At 34.9% G+C, this 25,817-nt stretch overlaps 1 protein-coding gene across 15 annotated transcripts in view; it reads right to left on the bottom strand.

Moving 5' to 3' along the window:
- The window catches only part of Lingo2 (leucine rich repeat and Ig domain containing 2), a 1,224,968-nt gene that overhangs the window by 784,325 nt on the left and 414,826 nt on the right, over positions 1–25,817 (bottom strand). The gene's annotated exons all lie outside the window — the stretch shown is intronic.

The raw sequence follows: 25,817 nt of genomic DNA, 5'->3' as shown, positions 1-25,817 counted from the left end.
ACAGGAGCTTAAGGAGAGACATCTCCAATTCATTAGAACATATGTGGTTTATTTTTATAGAAAATAGAGAAAGGCAGAAAGGAGAGGACAAACATCTATCTGGGTACAGCACTGAAGGGAATACTGCCTGTAAAATACCTACAGTTTGTAGGACTGCCCAGCAAGTTGAGCTGATGAGAAAGCCCATAGACCTTAGGCTCCAGTAAGAATGAGTTAAAAGTCCTGGCTGTTTGCCTATGGCCCTGCTTAAATCTTATAATCTGAATTATCCAAAGACAGAGGAGAAAAGTTGAAGCAAGCTAAAACACATACGTCAGACTTCACATTAGGAAGTAATATTCAGTCTGATAAACACTATCTAGGACCATTTTCTTCACATACATTCAGTGTATTTATTTACCGTTTGTCATTTGCTACGTTATACAAATCAGTAAAGTAGACCTCCTGCTCTCAAGAAGTGTACTGTAGAGATAATTCTAATACAAGGTTATTAACGTTCTTTGTAGCAAAATCCCAAGAGAAAAATTTTTGTTTCTGGGACAAAAAATCTGATTTACAAGACAGATATTAGGGCTAAGATCAAAATAGAGTATCTTTTTTAGCATAGCAAATTTGAATGATAAATACAAAAATGATTACTTTCTAAAAAGCAAAAATTAGTATAATACTCCTATGGATGAGTCAAGTGGAGGTATCTATATAGTTATTTGATACTGAAATATATTCAACAAATTATTGAAACTATTTGGTTCATCCAAACAGTCTCAGACTTCAATGATCACAGAGGGCTATTCATAAGTATCTTTCCTCAGTATGAAAAAAGGACTCAACACAAGAAAAGTAAACATTATGTAGTACAAATATGTAGCAATGAAAATTTGAAAAAAAGGAAACAAGGTTTCCAATGAAGAAATTCAAAATTAAAAACTTTAGGCAAAAAAAAAAAATTAGGCTATTTTTCTCTCCCCTAAAAGCCCTGTTAAATTTTCTTTTTAATGTATCAAAACTTCATACAGAAACTTTTTTTTGAGTAAAAGATAACCCTAGAATGTACTTACTTTTGACAAAAGAAAAAATAAGATGGGAAACAGGTTTAGGCATTTCTCAAGCAAAAGTATCTTTATTTATAGTAACAGCAGTTCAGTCCCCAATAGAGATAACAATCATCTTTCTGTTGGCTGAACAGTAGCTACTGAACACACACTGGGCATGAAAGGACTACATTAGATACCCCTAAGAATCATGAAGGAAAAATTCAACATGATCCCTGCCCTTGAGGAGTTTAAAGTTTAACATACAAAAAGCGATAGTTCTTGTAAAAAAAAGAAAACTCTGTACATGTTAAATGCTCATAAGAAAACAACCCTTCTCTTCAGAGTGATATAAATTCAAATTCCAAAGCAGGTGAAATTACCTTGGCTTAAGTATGATGAAAGAAAAATGAGACTAGTATCATGTTTTAGAAATAGTCTCAATATGCGAGATTAGGGCATAGCAAACCTGGCTGGGGAGGTAGATGTGACCTGGTAGTTACAAAATCCCAGGACACAGGCTCAGGAAAGTTCCCAAGCCCCTGCATGTGAACGTCCTACAAGAACTGGAGCAGATTTTCCATAGAATGGTCAAGACCTGATGTCAGCCTGAGGAGTGGGTGTCACAAAAAGGGCAGTCCACACTGAGCTCTTGGGCACTGTGTTTCCTCTAGCATGGTGGCCCACCCTCACCCAGTAGGGAGTACTTCTTTCCTACTTTTACTTGGCTCAAACTTGCTCTACAGAGCCTGTTTCTTTTCCTATCTTTAATAAAACTTTGCTACCATTTACACTTATCTTGATCAATTCTTTGCTCAGGATACAGAGAACCAAGAAACCACCTACAAAAGGAGACTCCAGCAACTCAAAACCTGATAACACTTTCAGGAAAATAATTTCTCACAGAGATAGCCTTATATAAATAAGGATGAATACAAATTAAACTCAAAACTTATTTCTTCCAGTCAAAAACGAGAGATTTCTTTCTCCTTTTACTTGAGCTTTTAATTTACAAGAGTTGTAAATATTTTCTCCTGTCTTTCAAGTGTGTATAAATGCTTTTGAAAACCAGTTAGACCTTTTGTCAGCTTTAGGACTTTGGAGTGTCTTACTTGAAGGATGTGAGATCTATCTCTGTGAAATGTAAACATCAATGGACAGGCACTGGGGTCTCTCAGTTTATCTGAGGGTCTGAGCAAGCCAGGGTGCTCCTAGCTTTAAGTGGTAAAACTACCTCACGTCAGAAGGATAGGATCAAAGTATGCTACATGCATGTATGAAAATGTCACAATATAAACCAACAGTCTACATGATTAATAGGCACTAATGAGGCAGGAAGGCAGGGCATGGCTAACTAAAACTGGCTGTGAGAAAGGTGTGACCTGTTGATTGCAAAATCCCAGGACACATGTGCAGAACAGTTCCCAAAACTCTGCATGTCACAGAAAAACTCAAGTGAGTATTAGGATGATCTGGTCTTACGTGATGTCACTGTAGCTGTCCCAGCGAAAAAGACCACGCCATGAAAATGTCCAAATTAAATGTCCTTTCGATAGCCAGCGATCAAAGGGTAGCTCACACTCCTACCTCCCTGTGGTAACGATCAGCAGAGAAGCCCAGTTTTTAAAGGGAAAAACCACACAATGGTATATCATGATCTCATCTTTGAGCAAGCGCAGGGGTACAGAAACAGATTGCAAGTTAGATTAAAATCCAACCTTTGGGATCTGGCAGGAAATTCCTATCTTTATGGTTAGGGCTGCAGAATAACATGCCCTGTCCTTTGTTCTTAACCATAAGACAAGATATAACCTGGTTAACTTATCATTTTGAACTAGCAGTGTGGGGAGGAAAAGGGCCAAAGTTCAGGCGCAGGCTATTGAGGGGTTTCTGGTTAACTAGCTTACTTCAGTGTCAGTGTAAGAAACAGAAAAAAAGTACCAAGGGACCATAGTGATTAACAGCTTGCTATCATATCTCTTCACAATAGCCCACCCTATGCTGTGGAGTATATTTTTTAAATTTAAATTTTTTTTCTTTTTTCTTACTTGTACTTGGCCCAAATTCACTCTGAAGAGCCTATTCTTTTCCCTACCTTTAATAAATGTGAAACTGCCATGATTTATGTTTGTTTCAACCAATTCTTCCTTCAGGACAGTAAGAATTTAGAAATCACCTCTGGAAGGACACTCTAGCACTCAAAATCCAGAAATATTAATAAAGACATAAGAAATTTGCCTATCCTCTAGATAAGGCCAATTAGCTAACACAGTTGATCACCTGAATAACTAGGTAAAAACAGGTTGAACTATAAGAGTGCTATTATTGTTCATCTGGAAAACATATATTTAAAGAGTTGTTATTAGCTTAGCTATATAAAAAAATGTGCTTTTTCTTTTCTTTCTTTTTTTTTTTTTTTTTTTTTTTTTGGTACTAGGGATTGAACTTGGGACCTTGCACTTGCGAGGCAGGCAGCAGAACCACTGAGCTAAATCCCGGGCCCTTCTTTTTCCTTTTTTTAAGACAAGGTCTCACTATGTACCCCAGACTGGCCTAGAACTGAGGTAGATCCCTCCTGCTTCAGCCTCCAGAGAACTGGGATTACAGGAGTCCACCACCATGTCTGGCTGTCTTCGCCATTTCTTAGTGTATTCCTTAGAATACATATTATATTCTGGATTAATACTTACACAATAACATTCTGCTTTTCTTTCCCTACCTTTGTGGAGAGGATTTCTAGATGGGGAAATTTTATTTTTGATTCAAATTCTTCAACATACGGTGTTCCTGCTTTCTAAAGTCTAAAATCAAATAGAGTTAACTCTGCCAAACTAGGGTAGACTAAAACATGAAACATATTTTTAAATGGTATTTATTATCTACTTATTTCTACTTTATTGTGTTATTTGTAGCTATAGCCCTATTCGGGGAGCTATTAGTTTTAGTAGGATGAGGAAGCATTTGTAAAGACAGCCAAACTAAAAAAGATTGAAGAAAGGAAAGAAGGAGAAAAGGGAGGGTAGAAATATTTTGGGGAAGCAAAGAGTGAGTTTTAATTCCAAATTTCACCTGAATAGATTTCATTTTTTTTCCATATGCCACCCCTATCCTCTGTCCCATTTTTAAATTTGAGTGCTCTATATCTACATTATCAAAGTATACATCCATAAATATATATTTGATCACTTTTAGTGCTTTTTAAAAATCTTGGTTTTATAGGGAAGCACATATTTAATGTTTACTTGAAATTGTGTTTCTCTATTTTGCTCATATGAAGCTTGTTCTCTGGATTAAGAATCCTACAGGAAAATATCTCCTTAATTATTATAAGTTGTTAGACATTTTGATACCCTTTATAATTGGAAATAAATTTTATTGTACAAAATATCTTTGGCTCACATTTTTATTTCTTTGAATGCTTTAAATGTTACCCCTCTATTGGCACAAGGCATTGCTGTTAAAAAATCTGATGGCAATTTAATTTTCCCTTTACATTTGCATGGTAATTTTTACCCTAAATGTCCCTCAAAATTTTCATTTTTGAAGTTCATAATAGTTTTATTTTAAAGTTCTAATGGTGGTTTGGCTGGATCATAATTTTTAATTAAACAATATGCTAAGTATGTTTTCTAATATTTTCAATTTTTTTTGTTCTTCAGCTTTCTTTTACTTCTTCAAGCATTCTTATACCTAATATAGATACTGTTTTTCTATCTTTGACCTTCTTGGGTATGCTTTCATCTTCTGAAAAACATTATTTGGCACTCTTTTTCAAGAAAAAGTAACTACAGATGTTGACTTTGTTAGTTTTCTGTTGCTCATTTCTATGTTTGTTTCTCTAAATTTTTACCTTTTTGATAGTTAACAGATTGTGTCAATTTGAGTAAGAAATGCCCAACTAAATTGGCTCAGCATAGTTCTGGGTATAAAAGATGCACTCCAGGGAGGACGGTAGCCAGAATGCTATAAAAGGGAACTGAAGAAGGAAGGACTGTTCCTTTGGAAGGGCTCCAGTCCTCTCTTTCACCTTGGATGTCAACCCCTGGCTTCCAGCTTGAACTTTTCAGCCTTCTGCTGCAGATCCCTCAGCCTCTTGATAGGGACTCACATGGGACACTACAGAGTGCCTCGGACTGGATCCTTAAGATCTCCAGCGCACAGACAGACCTTTTCCACTCCTCCACACCCAACTCTGTGGGTGTCCACTGTAAGTCAATCTTGTACATTCTTATATATTTGTATATCTTGCATTATATGTTTCTTTAGTAAGCACTTGACTTACACACTTATTTTTTGTTTGCTCACAGTGCTAGGGTTGGAACTTAGGGTCTCCTTCGTGCTAGGCAAGCACTCTACACTCAGCTATACCTCAATCTCAGTTTCTCAAAAGTTTTAGAAAGCGGCAGGGTCGAAAAAGATTTTCTAACTTCACAGAACTCTCTCTTCTGTTGTCTTGGGATAGTTCAAACAACTGATGGCATGGTGGCATGCTTTCTGTAATTCCTTGGGCCTGTTCTTCTTTCTGACATTTACCTAGACTTTCCCCCCACTGACTCCATCTTTTCTGTTCAATTTTTATGTTGATTCTACTCCTCACTATTTTTTTAAGGATACAGTACTCTTAGAGAAGGGTTTCCTAACTGTTCAGTTTTGAGAATTCACTAGATTAGATCATTCCGGTTCCGGTACCTCCAGACCTTGGTGTGGGCCACTGGCTTCCAATTTGTGATTAATATAGGTAAAACTCCATCATTTTCAGCAGCTATTCTCAGACTGGTTTACTGTGCCTTCCAGGGAATACCTTCGACTTTGGAGGTTCTCTAGTTATAAGAACTTGGTCTCCTTCATTTTCTCTGCATCTTGTGGCACAGATGGTGACGCTACATAGTTCTGATGGCTTGTTGGTACTCTGCTGTAAATGTTATCAGCGTTATTTTTTGTTTTGTTTTTCTTTTTTGGTTTTGATATCTGGTAGCTATCTTATTTTATATAGAGATGTGCAAAAATTCAAAAGCATATTTCCACTGTCACATCTTCTCCCTATAATCCTCACCCCTTCTCCCTAGAATCCACACCACAGGCCTTAGTCAGGTCATGTTATGTGTTGTGTTAAATATAAATGAATAACAAAATGAATGATTAAACAGGAAACTTCTCTGTAAATCACAACTTAACATTTAATTTTAATGGGTAAGTAATAATGGGTATTATTTGCAGCCACATCCAACCTTTTTTAAGAAAAGGAATTGTATTGCACTGCACATAAAACACATAATTTAGCTAATGTATAAGTAATAAAACTTATTTTATTTCTGTATTTTTTAGTATAACATTTTCAAAAAGAAGGAAAAACAAGGCAGGCTAAGCTCAGAAGTTGTATAAGAGGAAAAGAAGATAAAAGTATTAATAGTTAACAGCTCTCACCATAATTTTTATGGTGCTGGGGAATGAACCCAGGGAAAACTAAGCTACATCTCCAGATGTTTTTATTTTATTTATTTTCTTATTTTTGAGACAGTATCTGACTGAAGTATTTCAAACTTGGCAATCTTTTTGCCTCAGCCTTCTGAGTAGCTAGTATTACAAGCATATCCATTGCGCCTGGTGAAAGAAGGTTATTTATTTGTTTGTATGTTTTCATTTTGTTTGTTGTTTTGACATGATTCTTCTTCCTTATCCTCCAGAATACTGGGATTACTGGCATGTACTTAGCATGAATTTAGCAAGGAAAAATTGATAGGTGTTCAAAGTAGTCATTGTCAGTCAGACCAAAGAAAATCATCTCTGTCATGAGCTTCATCTTTCTTTACTCTGGATTTGTATACTCAAAATCATGGCATAATAATGAACTAAAAGACATTGATTTAGGCCTAGATAAGGATCGTTGAACCTTAAGTGTTCTCATTAGCCAAATGCTCAGGGCCAATTTGTTTTCATGCTGATCTTAACACCAGATCTTACAAATTGTCTAACTACCTATTGGTTATACTTTAAAAGGAAACACTGTGACCTACTACTAGCCTTTTGATCTGCACTTCAAAAGCTCTCCTTCAATTATTATGGTCAACTTCTTTAGGTGTATAGAAAGATCCCACTTATGAACAACAGATCATTAAAGAGTTTACTTTGTAAATTAGAATCAGTAAGAATAAACAGAATAGAAAGAAACTTTTTCTGGATAGAAAATGCAGTAAAAATGTTTCTAAAATATCTTTTAATATTGCTCTATTAGTATATATTATAATAGCCTGGAAATTTGATGCTGGTCTGCCTGTCTCTTTCTATGACTTAGATCCTACTCTCTTTCTTCCTCTTCCTCCCTCTTCCTCCCTCCCTCCTTCTTCCCTTCCCTTCCCTCCCCTTCTCTTCCCCTCCTCTCTTCCCTTCTCCTTCCTTCCTTCTTTCCTCTCTCCTTTATTTCCTTTCTTTTTTCTTTCTTTCTTTTCTTTTTTTCCTGAGGGGAAGTATATATAGGTTAAAATTATGGGTTTGGAATCAACTTAACATTAGTTAGAATCATAGTAAAGGCAGTTTTCAGTGTAGCATTATGGGGATTTATTTAATGTCTAACTCTTCATTTTCCCATCAGTTAAATGGGAATGATAATGAAAATATATAATACTCAGAAGACATGACTGTTAATTCTATGACGTGTGTTAGTCAGGAGCACACCCCAGGACAAACATTTGGTAAAGTTTAGCCATTAAACTGCTTTATTATTATCCTTACAATTGTGATCTTCTGAATTCAGAAATCTCCTTAGGATGAATTGAACTATGCATAGTTCATTTTGTAATCATGAATACTTGGGTAAAATTTTGCATTTTTATACCTACCATAGCATTTATCATATTTTATACCTTAGCTTTTATCATATTTTATTGGCATAATCTTTTTACTTATCTGTATTCATGAGAGAATGGGACACTGTCAGTAACTGAAAAACCATTTGGCCCCTGGTCTCAGATAATGTACTAAAAGAATATATGCTCCTCTGCAGTTCTGTCTTCCCTCTTCTTATCTTTCCTACTAGTAGTATCCCTTGTAAAAAATCAGCCTTCGCCCTCAGAGATTCTGCACCTATTCACTAAAGACCAGTTTCGTGCATGTAGCATCAGCAGCACTTTTGGCTACTTCTGAGCACACAGGAATAGGCAGTAAAATGAGACCTCAGCCTAGCAATTCTTTAGCAAATGAATGGGAAACCATGCTCTAGGCAGTTATTGATATTACTAAATGGCCCTTGAAAATTGCTCATCGGAGCTGAAAACATACCTGATTTCTTCTAGGCTTTGGATCTTTTTTAACTGTGTGTGTGTGTGTGTGTGTGTGTGTGTGTGTGTGTGTGTGTGTTTGACTCTGGTACTATATGCTGCCTTGCTTAGGAGGGATAGGGTTTGTACACAAGAAGTAGCATGCAAGATACATCATGCCACATGACACTTCAAAAAATGTGAATTTCAAACTGTAGTCCCTGAAGACAAGTATAGATAAAGGATTTCTAAAGCTCAAGTAGTTAGCTAATATGCATAAGACAGCAATATTATCAATCAGAGTGTCTTAATCCAATTTGCCTACAATGGCATGTCACTGAAATACAGCTGGGATTAAAAACACTTTATTCTAAACTCCTTCCATAAAATCATATTGCCTTGAGAAAGAAATGAGAAAATGCCATGAATAAAATCAGTAGAAGAAGAATCTTCAGGTATGTTAGATATAAGTAGAACCAAACCAAACTGAATTGTACATAAAGATATATTTGAAAGATGGTTATTTATATAGGGTGAGGGATACTGTGCACTGCTCATAAAAGAATTAGTGGGAGGAAGAGGAGAATTTTGCTATTAATGTGCTAAAATATCAACATTTCTCCATTTAATGGTGCACTGCATACTGAATAATTCCTCTTAAATACCACTGTTAGAATCCTGAATTTCCAAGCTTTTAGGTTAATCTATTATTCATGCTGCTTGTTTGCACAATACTATTGATTATTCACTGTCAAGCCAAATAGTGAGTTGATATTTCATTTTCAATGAAAACTCAGGGCAAATGCATGAAGCATCAAAATTAAATTTTGGAGAGGAGGATATATAGGGCAATTTAATTGAAGAAAGGGTCAAGTATGAAGAATTGAATAGGAACATTTCCTGTAATCAAGAATCCAGTGGAACTTACACTACATCTAACTGTGAGACTATGAATATTTATTTTAAAGGAAATTCAGTTTACCTTGAAAATTATGAAATAATGTGTTAATTGGGTATTGTTTTTGGAGATGTTAAGGATTGAACCTAGACTCAAGCACATGCTAGGCAACCACACTTATCACTGAGTTACACCTCCAGCCTGGGTGATTCAAGATTACTTTTTTTTGATAGGTTAAATAATTTTAAGTTGGGCATAGTGGCACACTCCTGTAATTCTAGCAAGATGGGAGGCTGAGGCAGAAGGACATTCCACAGATTCAAAGCTCAGAATGGGCAACTTAGTGGGACTCGGTCTTAAAATAATTAATGCAAAGGGGTGGGGATGTAGTTCAATGTGAAGGCACTGGTTTCAATCCCCAGTACTGAGAAATAAATAAGTTAATTAATTAAGTTTTGTGTGTGGACAGAATGTCATATTAGGCTTTTAATTTTTACAAAACCAAGACTTAAAACATTTCAAGCAGTTAGAAGGCTGACCAATCTATTTTAATGAATCTATCTATCTATCATCTATCTATCTATCTATCTATCTATCTATCTATCTATCTACTGCATTTTTTGAGACAGGGCCTTGCTATGTAGACCAGGCTGGCTTGAACTCTGCCTGCCTCAAACTCCTGACGCTAGAATTACAGGTATTTACCACAACATTAGGGTTCCTAATTTATTTTATAACAGACTATGAGATGTACAGCAAGAACAAGTTTCTGTTTTCATAACATTTTTCTACATAAAATAATGCACATATCTAAACTGCTTTAATAAGTTTTTATAATGCTTACAAAACAGTTTACTAAATGGCAAAAAAAGAGGTTTCTCTCAAAATGGAATACAGGTTTTATGTTTTCTGTTCATTGAACTTGTGAATTTGTTAGGCCAATACCAAAATTTATGCCACAAAAAATCTTACACACTGTTGCACAACAAAAGTCAGAATTCCCTTACATACATATGTGTATGTCTAATATACAAAATCATGTATATCATACATATATACACACGTATATATACAGGCATATATTATAGAAAAATGATTATTTTCTTGTTTTATGTGATATCACTGATATATATCATTTAAAAGACAATCTGTAGATTTCTTTTAAAAAATTAAGAAAAAGAGTAATTAAACTTTCCTGGCACTAGAGGTCACTAAAATCAGATTACAGAAACTGACTGCATCTCTACTAATGCAGAAACACAGAGAGGAGACAGATAACATACAATTCCATATGCACTGGGAAGTGAAAAAGAAGAAATGTTAAGATTTGTTATGTTCATGTATCAGCTCCACAGGCTGAATATAATCATGTACTGCAAACATGCACTACTAAAATAATAAAATGACCGTAGTGAACACTAGGAACATCCAAATTATAACACAGAGCACTGAGAACTACAATTTTTCAATGAAAAATCAACAAAATTGTGGGTTTTCAAAACTAATTAAAGGAAAATTAATGATTTTCCCACCAACAAAATGACCTACTGTATTTATTAACCTGAATGTGATCACTGGTGACTCTGAAAATCCCCCAAATTTCCAGTTTATGGAATTCCTTTGTTAACCTATAAAAGATCCTCCAGTTTGTATAGGGCAGGAGTAAGCTTTAATGGTTTTTATGTTAGAAGAGCATGGTAGTGCCTACACTAAGGTGAAAAAGAAGAGAGGTAGTCAAAGGAGGTTATTACAATTCAAATTTTAAAAAAACACATATTTCACAGAAATTCTGAATTAAAGTCATGGACCCTGAATTGCAACATCATTCATTCATTCATTCATTTATTTATTTTGGGGGTTTTTGAGACACTGTCTCTTTTTAAGTTCAGGCTGGCCTTGAGCTCACCAGATAGCCCAGGCTGGCCTTTAACTCACATTGATCCTCTTCCGTCAGCCTCCAAAGTACTGAGATTACAAGCTTGTACCACCACACCGAGCCATAATATTTTTTAGAATTATGGCTAAAAATAAATAATGGATGGAAATTTTGAAAGAATTGAAAGGGTAATTATTCAAATTCAGTATTCATATTTTACTAATTTAAGCAGTAGCCACAATTTCCATAGAGTATCTTATCAAAGGAAGAAACATAGAAAAGAATATTATGAGCAGGTGAGCATGCTGAAACTCTATTTTTCTATACATCCTCCCTCCCTCTATGCCACAAAAAAACTACTAAAGGCCCAATGTACCCAAAAGTTACAAAAATTAATATGGAACCTAACAGGCACCATGCTAGGCTCAGAAAAATACAATGATGACCTAAATAGATATTGCCTTGACCTCACATAGGTTACTATCAGAGAAGAGCAATAACGATCAAGCCATGTTTGTGCCAGGGTAGAAAAATAATAGAGTATATGTCACCCTAATCATGTAGAAGTGTTTTCCCTTTTCTGTCAACCTGCCATTGTAGAATTTACTCAATGAATGTTTGTTTAAATATATATCTTCTGAAATATTATATATGTTGAAATATATAAATATATATAATATATTATATATATTATATATTATGTATATTATAATATATAATATATTATATATTATGTATAATATATAATATATTATATATAATGTATAATATATATAATATACAATATATTATAATATATATATAGAGAGAGAGAGCAATTTGGATTCAATGAAACAATCATCACTGGAGAAGAAACATGCACAGAGAGTTCAAACATTTCTAATGTTGAGAGCTTGTTGAACAGTGAAAATCATATAGCTCAGTGAAAATGAATAGGAAGAGGCCAAATCCTATAGTAAGATCCTCATTCACCAACCTCTACTCTCAGGAGCTACAATTCCTATTCTCTTTTGTGAGCTCTTGAAAGATGGAACAGAGCTCAAGAGATTACAAAAGAGGGTGGGATGGTATGATTAGGTATGGGAAAAAACAAGTCTTGTTTTCAACTCAAAATGGGAGGCAGTAATTCATTTCTGCCAACAAATTCTCCAAAAAATATATTTTGATTTCACTATTTCAGTATTAAGAAGTTACAGGCAAATGAAGGAAGGAAGGATGTGTGAGCAATGCACCATATAATCTCATACAAATATATTTTGGTCTAGAACAGAGAATAGGACAGGGAAGATCTCATGGAGTAGGGTAGGGAGTTGGTATAAATCTGTGATTCATCAGGGGCTGAACTACTCCTATTAAGTCCTGTTCATAACTGTGCTTGCTCTGATAAGCTAGTAAGACAAATGACTTCCACATGTAGAACAGTTCATAAGTTCAAAGGTATTGAATCCATTTTTATTTTACTTTAACATTCTGATTTATCTTTTTCTGACACCACATCCCACAATTCCTTCTGGCTTCTTGCTACATTAAAGAGCAATCACGAATGTCAAGTTTTGATGCATACCATGAGGACTCTCTCTGTAGCCATAGTCCATGTGGTTCTTCCTGATATGATTAAGTGTGACACTTAGGCATTCTCCATATAAAGACTCACTGCTCCAGCAATTATCCACCACTGAATGGCTGACTGTGACTCTACATTTTTTACTTCTACTTATGCAAGCAGTTCCAGGTTAATCTATTTTCTCCTTCTCTTTTTAACTTTTATATATTCATTATATTTTTATCTTTTATTTTTGGGTGAAAATTTTCCTCCTGCCATTCTAGTTAAGATTTGGGCAAAGGCTTCAAAAGTCTTAAGGAATGGGGTTGACTAAATAACTTACATGAACTTGCTTTAATCAATACCTCAGAATAAAATATTCTTATGGAAAAGCTATATATCAAAGTGGTCAAAGATATAAGGGGAGTGTTGTATGGATTGAGGCCATCTCTCTCCTTTAATGCAGGCATTACTACTGTGAATGACTCAACACTATAATGCTATTTTCCAAATTTAATTCTCTCCAAAGTGTTATTAGGTTGGACTATACCCTGTTAAAATGCTAGAAGTTAAAAGAAACTAAAGAACTACATACTAATTATTTTCAGTTCATTTAGAAGGGCCAGATCGTAAGAACAGGGACAGTTTTGCTTTTGAAAAGTGAAAAGTGAGTTTTTATTTAAGATTGCTCTTGATGAAATACCCTAGGGCCAAGGTTAGAATTTTCAACTTGCACAGCAAAAACAAAACAAAATAAATGTCTCCATGTTCTCCTGATAAGTAACTCTTTGGTAGCTAAAAAAGAAATTTTTAATTTACCATTTTCCTATGAAGTGGCTTTGAGCTAGAAGAGGCACCCATTCAGAACACAAGAATGTTGCATTTGAAAAGAATGAATACAATGAAGCATCAGATTCAGAAAACGTTAAATACTTTGCATCAGAACAATCTATATCTATACATGGACGATGAACAAATTGAATTTCACTTAAGAGCACACAGAAGAATAGGCAAAGCGGGAACAATTTAACCCAGATCTATTCTCAGAGCAACTAAGTACTTCACTGTTTTATGTTGAGAATACACATATGCTTTAAAACTTAAAAATCACTGCCAGTAATATCTGTTGTACATTATTATTTAGTTCACAATGCTATCAATTTATTGTATCATGATGCCTCTATGGGAGAATCTAGCTATCTTTCAGCAGTTTACAAGAGAAAATTGGTTTTACTTTTTTCTTTCATTATATATTTATTTAATGGTATGGAGAGTGAAACACAGAGCCTCATGCTAGACAAGCATTCCACCAATGAGGTACACCCCCGCCCTTTTTATTTTCTTTTGAGACACAGTTATGCTAAGTTGATCAGGTTGGCCTCAGACTTGTGGTCCTCCTGCCTCAGCTTCTCAAGAAGCTGGGACAACAGATATGCACTATTGCATCCAGTGTATATCACCTTTTTACATGTATTATTATAGGGTAAGTACAAAGCATATTATCATTAGCTATTATACATTTTCTTGATAGATTAACATTTTTACTTTGAGCAGCTTTTTATATAACTTAGATATTTGAAAATTGTTTCCTGCCCATTGCCCTCTGATACTTGGTTTCAAATGGTGGGTCAACTATTCTTCATTTTTGCTTATTGTATATTATTTTGACACAATTCGGAATACAAAACATCAAACTACTGATGAGCTGATACACTGCAAAACTATGGGGTCTCCAATGAGTAGTATTTTTGATTATATTTTAAAATATGAATGTGGTGTACTTTCACTGAAAGGAGGGGCTGACCATTTCTTTAACTTCAAGGTAGTATATGAATTTTTAAACCAAAGAACATTCTGTTTTGTCACCACATTCATATTTTGAAAAAGAGTGTAGTTTCACCTGTCAAAATCAATTGTGCGGTTCTTAGAATATGTTTCAAACTACTGAATGGAGGCCACAGTTTTTCCTCACTGCTTTTCCTTAAATTAAGTAAGGAGATCTTTCTAATGTATGTGTTGTTTTCACCCAAAATATGTTTCCAACTTTTCCAACCTAGCTAGAACCTAGATTCAAAGGACACATGACATGAATACTGGTTCACAGTATAAAACCATTGACTGTCCCCCGCCCCTTCCTCTTCCTCCTTCTCTTTCTCTCTGTATTTCTCTGACCTCTGTTCTTCTCTTTCCTTTCTTACATCCCTTCTTTCTTTCCTCTGATGCAGTGGATGTGAAAAATTAAAGCCAACATTTGTGTTCACTATTCTTTTCTCTAAAATTACTAAAATAAAACCTGTATCAGTCAATCTTATAACATCTAACTCATTGCTTTATTCCACATAGATTGCTTAAGTTAGATGGCACATTATAGCAAATGGCCATAAATAATTAATAGATTTTAATGGAAGTACAGACTTTGATATTTTAATAAGCTCTTTCAATATTAATTAGAAAAGTAAAACATTACTTTGAAAGATATTGTAGTCAGTGAAATTGAAATTGAGGGACATAAGAGCTTTCCTGAACTTTGCCTTGTTCAAATCCAGAGTATCATGTGATACTAGTTTAAGCCTTCCATTTTAAGTTTGATTTTATGCCTTTGAATCAATATTTAAAATAGAAAGTCTTTGTGACTAAATACTTTCTGTGTTAGATCATCAGAAAATTTACAGCCAAGAAATACAGTTTACAAAATATGCTGTGTTTTGATATACAGTGAAAAATAAATATTTAGCAGTGGGAAGAGTTCAGCGTTATGTAGTTAATACCTCAAATAAAAGTGATTAACAGAAAGGTAGAAGGCTGATGTTAGGAGTGAAAATGAGAGAAAAGACCACCCTCTTTAAGGTCCATTTCAGCTTTTAAGAATCTTCCAAGTTTACTTTTGGCTTTTAAGAAACATTAGTATAGGGGCTGGGGATTTAGCTCAGTGGTTTCGCCACCTGCTGCACAAGCACGAGGACCTGAGTTCGATCCCTGGGGAACCAAAAAAAAAAAAAAAATAGTATAATGAAGGAAACATTCTCTCTACTCTTTTGGTTTCTCTTGCTTATACTTCTTCAGAGATCCACCACAGGCCCATCTGCTTTCTAACTCTCTTATTACGTATCAATGTGAAATCAATTCTATGAATCGACTTTCATAGTTTTACTTTTCCTGATGCCCATGTGGTGGGTCCTTTGAACAATAACAAAACACATAAAATAGTCATGGGCTCCTTAAAGCAGTGGCTAGAATTTTCAAACATGATCTCATTTATTATACGTGACATTTGAGGCTGGACTAGTGAATCAGTTGATTCATCCTTGAAATTTTGAAGAGAGTTCATTGGAAATTACAAATATATTTTTAAAATAAGGATCTGTGAGGTAGCATTCCTCAGATTAGAATATATATTTTTAGGGGCCAGGGATTTAGCTCAGTGGCTCTGGCGCCTCCCGCGCAAGCGCAAGGTCTCGAGTTCGATCCCCGATACCAAAAAAACAAAACAAAACAAAGAATATATATTTTTATATAGTCACTGAATGTCTAATCTACAAGTGACCTCAGATGGCTTGAATTTTAGCCCTATATTTTTACACATAAGAATATCAAGATGCAAGACAGGCATGGTGGTAGAGACCCCTGTCCCCGGCACTTTGGGAGGCTGAGGCAGGAGGATTGCAAGTTCGAGCCTAGCATGGCTAATTTAGCAATTTAGCTATATCCCGCCTCAAAAAGATTTTAAAGTCAGGTGGGCTAGAGTTGTAGTTCAATGTGTAGACCCAGTGCGATTCCCTAGTGCGATTCCACAAAAAAATGAGATGCAGAAAGGGCTTTGGCCTTTTTGTGATAGGCAGAGTTGGATACAAAACTGGGTGTACAGCCCATTTGTTTCTCTCAGTTCCAATCCCATTATAATCTCCATGAGAAGGCCATGAACTGACAGTGCTCAGATATAAGCTGCACAGCCAGATGCCAGGCCCTCTGTGGACTTTAGAAGGAATTCCTTTATGATGGAAGAGATCAGGGCATGTAATATGCAAGCTATGCACTGCAATTCCAAGATCTTGTTCTTGTACCTGTGAATTAATTGTGGTGAAGATGGGGGTAAAAGACAAAGAAGCTCCACAAAGGTAGCAAGAATACTAAAATATTTGAAGCTGTTTATTCAAATAATAGCAACACAAAATAATTTTTTTCTAATTCTAGTTTTAGCTATGTTTCCAACCTTTGAAAAATAAACCATCAATCCTCCCAATACCCCATTATCTCTTATAGTTATGCATATCATTAAATAACTGGTAAGAGATAAGGCATGGAGTATACATCATTTCATTGATATCGTATATCTTCAAGAACAAATCTTCCCTCCAAATCACTTCCACTCAGGTCACAAAGCAAAATAAATATGAACAAACAAAAGTAGCTATTATATGGCAGACATCTAGAGAAATTACAAATAAATGACAAAGAAAAAACCCCATTTAATGCTGAACTTTATAAAAACAAGTTTAGAAGTAGGGAAATTATAAATTAAAAACCTCAATACAACTTCTTATCGGCAACATTACGGATATGTTCAATTGTGTTTAAATTCAAATGTGATTGTGAACACTTTTAAATATCAAGGCTGAATTACCCTAGAGGGAACTGTATATTTTTACAGGAACATGTAGGCATATTGTGGTTTTTTGCATGTTCAATTGAAAGAGATTGGTAATTCCCTGCCTGATTACTCACTTTCTCTACAGATCTCACACAGCACATATTCTTAAAAGATCAATTTACTATCCAAATGCTATGAACTCTGTGTTAGAACATTAATGACAAAATATTTTAGTTGTGAATTCTGATACAACTCTTCCATAGGATCCTTACATCAATTATAAAAATAAGTGATTAAGCAGATATTTTCATTATTAACCAAGTAAGACACAGAATGTAGAACCCATGGGAGAAACAGCCTTTTACCTCTAGAAATCAAAACATCAGTCTTTCTCCCTTCTTTCCATCATTACATATTGTTTTATCATCTACTACATACCAAGCACTGTATTAGGTGCTGAAAATATAAGGGCCTGGAGTATGACCAAAGATAGCAGAGTCTATTAGTCTTAGTCACTATTTTGTTGCTGGGACACAATGCCTGACATCTATAGCTTAAAGGAGGATTAATTTATTTTGGCTCACATTTATAGTCCATGGACAGCTAGGTCCGAGGCAGAAGGAATATGACAGAAGGATCTGGCAGAGGAAAGCTGGTCACACCATGGTGATGAGAGAGAGAGAGAGAGAGAGAGAGAGAGAGAGAGAGAGAGAGAGAGAGAGAGAGAGAGGGGTGAGGGGGAACAGTAATATACCATTGCAGGTCATGCCCTCAATGACCCACCTCTTCTGACCAGACCCCACCTTCGAACAGCAAGTCACCTTCATACCTTTCATGATTCAATCACCTTCTAAAAGCCATTCCTATGAGCACATGAGGCCTTTGGGGGACATTCTTGATTTAAACCACTACACTAGTTCCAGAGAAAGAACAAGCAAGATGTTATTCAAATGTTATCAAGAACATAAGAGGAAGTGGGGAGTGGTAGCATATGCCTGTATTCTTAGCACTGAGGGAGCCTGAGGTAAGAGTACTACAATTTTAAGCCCTACCAGGGCAACTAAGCAAAATATTGTCTCAAAATAAGGAGAATAAAGGAAAAGGTATAGGGATATAGCTCAGTGATAGGGTATCACTGGGTTCAATCCCCAGGACTAAAAGAAAAAAACAACTGAGGGATTGTGCATCATTCATATGAGCCAAATTAACCATATAATGTAACAGGAAGTCTCATCACTGTTTACAATTTTTCCTGAGAAATCTGACAAGGAGTGACAAAGTAGAAAGTATGATGTGTGAGGTAAAACTCTCTTCTCTTTTTCTCTTCCACAATAAAGAGTTTGCTCCTTTTTACTAAAATAATCATGAGAATTAACTTAGAATAATGAATAACAACTATCCATTCTTTTGCCTATAATCTAGAAATTACAGTAGGAGAATAACTCAATTTATAATGCGGAATTGGGCTGAGATGCACTGAAAGGCACTGTAAGTACCCAGAGAAAATATATGTTCCTCACCTTTAAGTGGACAATTGCTAAAAATAAGGTCACAATGAACACAAATTCCAGGGCAAACAGTCTGCCGCGAAGAGAGGGCTTAGTGAACACTGCACAAAGGAAATTACATTTAAACTAGGTTATTAAAGACAAAGATAAGTGTGATTTTACAAGGCAGAAAAGAGAAAAAAAGAAATTTGAGGTAGAAGGACCCACATGTACAAATCAGTATCTTAGGTAATGTGGGCTGCTGTACCAGAGTACCATGGACTGGAAGCTCAAACAACAGCAATGTACTGCTCATAGTTCTGGAAGCTGGGAAGTTCAGGATCATGATCTTAGTAATTCCTGGCAAAGGCGGTATTCTTGGCATGCAGATGGCTACTTTTTGTATCCTCACCTGGTGGAAAGAGCACTCCGGCCTCTTCATCTGTTTAAGAGCTCTAACCCCATTCGTGAGCACTCCATTCTCATGTCCTGACTACATCCCAAAGGCCCCTCCTCCTAATATCATCACACAGCAGGTTTATTATGATTTCATTTTATAATAATGAGGTGATAAGTATTCAGTCCACAACAGTTAGTAGGAAAAAGAGTGAATTTGTCTCTGAAAATCCATCATCTTTTACACTGTAACTTTGCAAAGAGACAAATGCTATTCCTAGTTCTTGTAAGGATAAATTGGTGTTTTAAAAAATATTTTGCTTATTTGTTAACAAAGATTTATCACTTCCTATTATTTGCACAGTTATGTCGGGAGCAATGCTACATAATTTTAGGGTAAAATAATTTGGTTAGCTTACTTCTCTTGCCTACAGCCCAGCTACGGAATTCTCAGACACAATTCCATTTTGGCCTCCAGTCACAACTGAGACCTCAATGATCCGGTGATGCTGTGATTCTCCAGGACAAGAAACATCCTGGGAGCTGAAAACATCCTGGGAGGAACAAACATCTACTCAGTTCCTCCTTGTTCTTGGATTGTTCCATCTTATTTATGCAGGATGTACTGAACTCTCTGCAAGTCATTTGTTACATTTGTTTCTCCCCATGTACTGAATAAAAGGTGCGGTAAGAGGAGGGCTTTCATCTTTGCTGCCCAGAGCAGCACGGATCAGACCCAAAGCTCAGCTTCTTCTCAGTCTCATTTTTCTACCTTTCCTGTAATTCGCCGTGTACTGCCGTGGCTCGCAGGAGACCAGGACGTAACTGCAGAGGTTCTAGTAACATCCCCTTTACCTGTTCCCTACACAGTTATAAGTTAAGACTTGAAGAGAATACAAAAGAAATGTTGGATAGGCATTTTCCATTAAGAAGCAAACCATTTAATCAGAGAAATTATGGTATAATGGAAAGGAAACAGGTTTTAGAATTAGAGAGAAGTCAGTTTGAGTCTCACTTCAACTACCTCCTAGTTCTGAGAGCCTGCCTTAGTAATTTAGAATAGGTGATTTAATTTTCTCAATAATACAAATGGTATGTTAAAACTTAACACTTCAGCGTTCTTGTGGAGTTAAGTATAAAACAGATATAAATTTTTGACATGTCATTCATATTCAGAAAATAAATAAAAACTGCCCTCTCATCCCAGTCATTTTCAGGGAAGCAATGAAGAGCAATATCAGGTGCTACATAATTTAGTATCTACCTGAGTACGTCAGGACCCACTGTGGACTGAAATAAATATGGATGAGTTAACTAAAGGAGCATAATGTAGACTGTCCTTAAATGAGAATTATAATTCTTTTAAAAGAAAGCAAGAAAATAATTTTTTTAAAAAAACAGGTAACACTGTATTACAGTCTATATCTAGATGTTCCTGTATAGCCTCATGCACTCATACATGGAGCTTTTAGGAGGTGGCAGGATCATGGGTGTGATACTAATCAGTGGATCAGTTCCCTGATGAGTTTATAGCTACATGTGATTTGGGAGGTGAAGCCTGGTTGGAGGAGGTGGGTCACTGGTGGAGTGGTCTGGAAGGGTTTATTGCCCCTCTCCTTTAATCCCTCTGTTTCCTGTCTGCCATGTTGGGAGCTGCTTCTCCTCTGTCATGCACCTCTGCCTTGGAGCCAGCTGAGTATGGACTGAAACCTCTATAAACGGAGTCAAAATAAACTTCTCCTCCTTTTAACTGTGGGTGTTGGGGTTTTTTGTCCCAGTAATGAAGAAAGTAATGAAGACACAGTGTTCAATTTACAAAGGTGGTATGAGTTAGCAATAAAAGGCATAGGTTCTATGGTAGGAAGGAGCCAGGGGAAAACAATTTTGTCTTACTAAGTAATAAAATACACGAGATAAAATACATTAGATTTAGAAGAGCCTTGCAAAAAAGTATAAAGTTCTTGAATATAGTTCTTGAATAGATATGAGTTAATGAAGGCTACCAAGATTGCCCATGGATATGGTAAGAAATGAACAAATGGATCTAATAGTCAGGCTACCTCAACAAGCCTGGGGCTTGTTAGAAATAATTTTTCATGCCAAAATATACTGTAAAACATATAACTTAATTAGCGTCTGCATTTTCCAAACTACTACCATCAGTCACAAATCATTTATCTGCACTGAAATAGTCCACCACCATGTCTCACAGGAGCACACAAATGTGTCTCTGGTCATAAATACATCATCTGACTGCAATGCACATTCCTCTAGATAATCACATTTCTCAAGTAAATAGTATGTAATGACAATAAATACATTATCTGGAATTATGCAGTAGATAGCACATTTTTCTATGAGGGATATTACATTTAATGAAGCTCTTTTCTTTTCATTCCTATATACTATTAGTAAACTCCTTCCTCCTGTAAGAACAAGACAACTGCGTTTTGGACAGTTTTAATGTGACATCATTTCTTCAAGCGACAGATAAGATTTGAGGAGAAAAGGGAAGGGGACCTATGAGATAAAAGATCAAAGAGTAATTGACCATTCTATATCTATATTTTTTATTGTTATATACCGCTGACATCCTGCAGTTTTCTTAGTGTATAAATATTAGCTGAGTAAATCTTATGGTGAGTTGCTACTCTATTTCTATTGTGAGATAAAGAAATTTTTAAAAAAGAAAAATCACTCACTTAGAGTTCGAATAATTTTGTATTTTTACCAAAAACAGAGCTGGAGTTGGGACTAGTGAAGAGAAACTAATGTTTCTTTCTGCCCTTCTTTGATCTCAACTATGTCTGCAAACCCCAAATCTGAATTCGTCATTGTGTATTTTTCATTCTAATGTTCTCAAGCCTCTGGTAAATTAAGAGGTCTTAGAATTACAACTAAATGGGGAACAAGAGCTGAAGAAGCATTGGAAAGTGTGGCTTTCAAGTGTGATGGAAAAAGCAGCTAGTAAGGCAAGTAAAGAAGGATCTTGACATGTAGCCCAGAGCAATAGCTGAAAAAAGAACCTCCTGTTCCAGAGTTTAGTAACTTTGAGCAATATGTATGTGCCCCTCTTGCTTTACAGCAGACCTGCCTATGATTAATAATATATGTATGACACTTCTCAAAAGAGGTAAGCAATAACATTGTGAAGAAAAGGAAGTTCCAGGGGTAACATTGAGTATATATGTATATGTTTGTGTTCTTAAAATTCACCCTTGCTTTATCACAATATCAAGATGCAATTTTGAACAGATGTGTTAATAAGGGGTTGGGCCTAGCTTGAAACAAAAGCTAATACTCAGTTTGTGGAGTAAAGAGGAGGGGAAGAGGTCCATCCAGCACCACCTGTGTTCAGGAATATACCTGAGCTTAATAACAATACAGTAAGTAATGAGAAGAGATTTCATATGCTACAAAAATAGAAAAGTGAGCAACACTCAGAAATTTCTATGGTGTAACACTGGATAGTAAACTAGTGCACATTTGTAAGTGCTTGCATAGCAATCAAATACTTATGCCAGATTCTGTATGGCTTTTGAAAGGCTCTATCATAGAAGAAATTCTGTGAGATCTTGTGGGACATATCTTTCACATATTTGATAAATGAAGAGACAAGAATACAGAGAAAAATCTATTTCCTTCACCAGGAAAATTTCTCTTCACTGTCTTGTCACAAGTACTTATCTGAAAAAAAAACAATAACTAAATGTAATGTGCTTACATTCCAATTGTGAAAAGACAAAAAACCCCACCTTTTATCACATAGTATTTAATATTATGTTTCAAATTTAGAATATTTTCTTTAGCATGATTATTCCTAGCACCCCTGAAAACTGTTAATAATGTTCAGTAATGTTAATTATACTTACAACATCTCTTATTTTCTATGTAATTATTTCTGTAAATATTTTCATTGTTGATATAAATATAACTCAATACAAAGAACACTTGAAGACTGTTATATGTTTTACATTGAATTCCACTGTTGGCAGCATATTCATGCTTATTCTCTAAAACATTTTCCTTTGTTTCAACAGCAAAGTCATGGTTGCCTTGGCCTGATAGATGTTTTAAACAATATCTAAATACACCAACCATGGGTACTGCATTTCACATAAATTATATGAACGGAAACACTTTGCAGTCATAGACTTGATGAACTATATCTGTAGTCGTCTTAAGCAATTCAGCAGGGAACAAAAGCCAGAAGGAAATTAAGATAAAGCTAAAAGGTACATAGAAGAGTTTACTTTAAGATTGAATTTTGTCATAAAGCAATTACCACTCAAGTGAAACTATCTAAGAGTTAAATTTCATAGAAATCCCATAATTAAACCTCCATTTGTGAGTTTGAGAACTAAAGTCGATGACTAATCCACAGTGAATTCTGTGAAGGAGATTGCCGTGTACTGTCAATAAATTCACCATATTGTTTTTCAAAAGATGATATTTACTGGCCAGAAAATTGTTCTGAGATTGCTAAGTGCCTGGTCACTAGTTTGATAAAAAATATATACATCGGTAGGTTATTAGATTTTTTCCTTTTGCATTACTACCTTATAGAACCTAGAAATCTAAGCATTTTGTATTTGAGAGTAAATCAAAACTAAAATATTGTTTGATCATAACATACTAATTGATGGAAATACTTTTAAGGATAAGACATTATTTTAGTCCAAGTCCTCTAATATATAATCATATAAACCTATTCATATTACCAAATAACAAAATAAAAATATAAACCTCATATCATACGTATACCATAGGCAAATAAATTGATGATTTTAGACACAGAATCAATAAAACATTAATTGTACACTTGGATGGACGGAATATTCACAGATTTAGTATATCACCAGATAGAGAATTTTAAAAAATGTTTTTCTTGGTGTTTATGACATGGAACATATGTGGAAGTAAGTAAGTCTCTATTGATCTTTTAATGGAACTATATGATTGAAAGGATCTCACTTTTCCCTCAAGGGAGGAGAATTCAGTTTTTGTTTTTAGTTTGATAATAAAGAACTTTTACCCCACTGTCTCTTACTGTCATGAAACACTGATGTCTAATAGATTCCTATCTGCTCACTGACACCTGTTATACAGGCAATGTGAAAAGCAAATCAAATAACTAATAACTGGGGATATTTTAACTGAAGTATAACAGGCAATGTAACTTTTGCTTAGGAGAGTTCACTGGACAATTTAGGACCTCTATTTTTATTCCAAGTTTCTTTTCTATCATGAGAAACAATAAAGAAGTATTAAAAACATATGTGACTGGCTCCTAAACCATGGTTTTTTTTTAATTGAATACTCTCTTGTAAGATTCCAAATCATTAAAAAACAATCATTTATATGGAAATAACTTATTTTCTGAGATAAGAATAAGGGTTTGTTAAAAAATGAGGAATTTAAAAAGATTATGCTTCAGTCTGAATCACTGAATTATACCACTTCAATTTTTAAATATTTTGATTAATAAAAATTTAATGATTGTAACACTACATAACTTACTTTCATCATAAATATGGAGATACATTAAATTGACTATCATATATCAGAGATTTAATTTTTTAAAGTTCTTTTAGATTGGAAATATAGTAACAATTTGAACGTATGATACCAGATATGAATGAAATTAAATAAAGAGGAATACGTATGCAATATAAAAGTAAGGATATCCACACATGGTATAAATTACAGACTGAAAACAAAACAGCCAAAAAATACATTTCTTGCCTAAGTCATCCTTTAAGCACAGATATATTGAAGAAACATGCTTTAGTAAGCAGGCTTATGGGCCATGATAAAGGAGAAGAAAGAAAGAGGATAAGAGATCTTATTCCCCTCAACTCTGTAAAGAAAAAGACAGGAAATATGCACTAGAAATTTTATTTTTATTTTTATTTTTAACACAAATCACTAAGCCAAAATAATCATAAGACAGGCTAATCAGCAAAGTATTTAAAGATTCTATAAAACCAGCTGAAAATTAATGATGAATCATTCTATAAGCACCAAGCACAAATATGATCATAAAAATAGTATTTACCTATAGCTAGAAAACACTACAATCTCCAATGATACATATGCAAAAAAAATTACACAAATAAAGAATTGCATTACCAATCCTGTCTCAGGTACTGATTATTCAAGTGAGCTTTTATATTATAGTGTTGCTATTTATTGGATTCTTCAGCTAACTGATCTATTATGAAAACTTTATATAAACATGTGATGACTAATGCCTCAGTTGAATACTATCTTAGTAAATGAAATCCACAACCCCACTTATCTGAAATGTTTTAAAGTACCTCAAATGATTTAAGTGGAATTATTTCCATGCTGGTTGCACAATTGGAGTACTTATTAAGATTGACGGTATCAGGAAAAATTTATATTTTGTTCTGTCACTGTCCTTATGTCACACATTCTTAAATATCATAAGCTTTTGATCTTTCCCCAACGAATGGTGGAAACTCATGCTTGTCTGAAGCCTCAGGAACACTTCCTAGTATGCATGTGAATCATCTATTGCCTAATGAAATTACATATGTAGACAAGAAGACTGAACAGTCAGTTTTATAAATGTAGGTAGCCAGTACTACAGACACACACACATACACACAAACACACCATCTCTCATATATAGGGATACTGTATTTATCAATTATTTTCATAAAGTACTAGAAATCAAATACCTTTATGTCAATAATAATGTCACTTTGAACCAAAATAT

Source organism: Heterocephalus glaber, unplaced genomic scaffold (assembly GCF_053883595.1).
Source record: "Heterocephalus glaber isolate CG9 unplaced genomic scaffold, H.glaber_assembly_v1.0 deba00001481, whole genome shotgun sequence".
Taxonomy (NCBI): domain Eukaryota; kingdom Metazoa; phylum Chordata; class Mammalia; order Rodentia; family Bathyergidae; genus Heterocephalus; species Heterocephalus glaber.
This window is presented reverse-complemented; position numbering and strand designations above follow the sequence as displayed.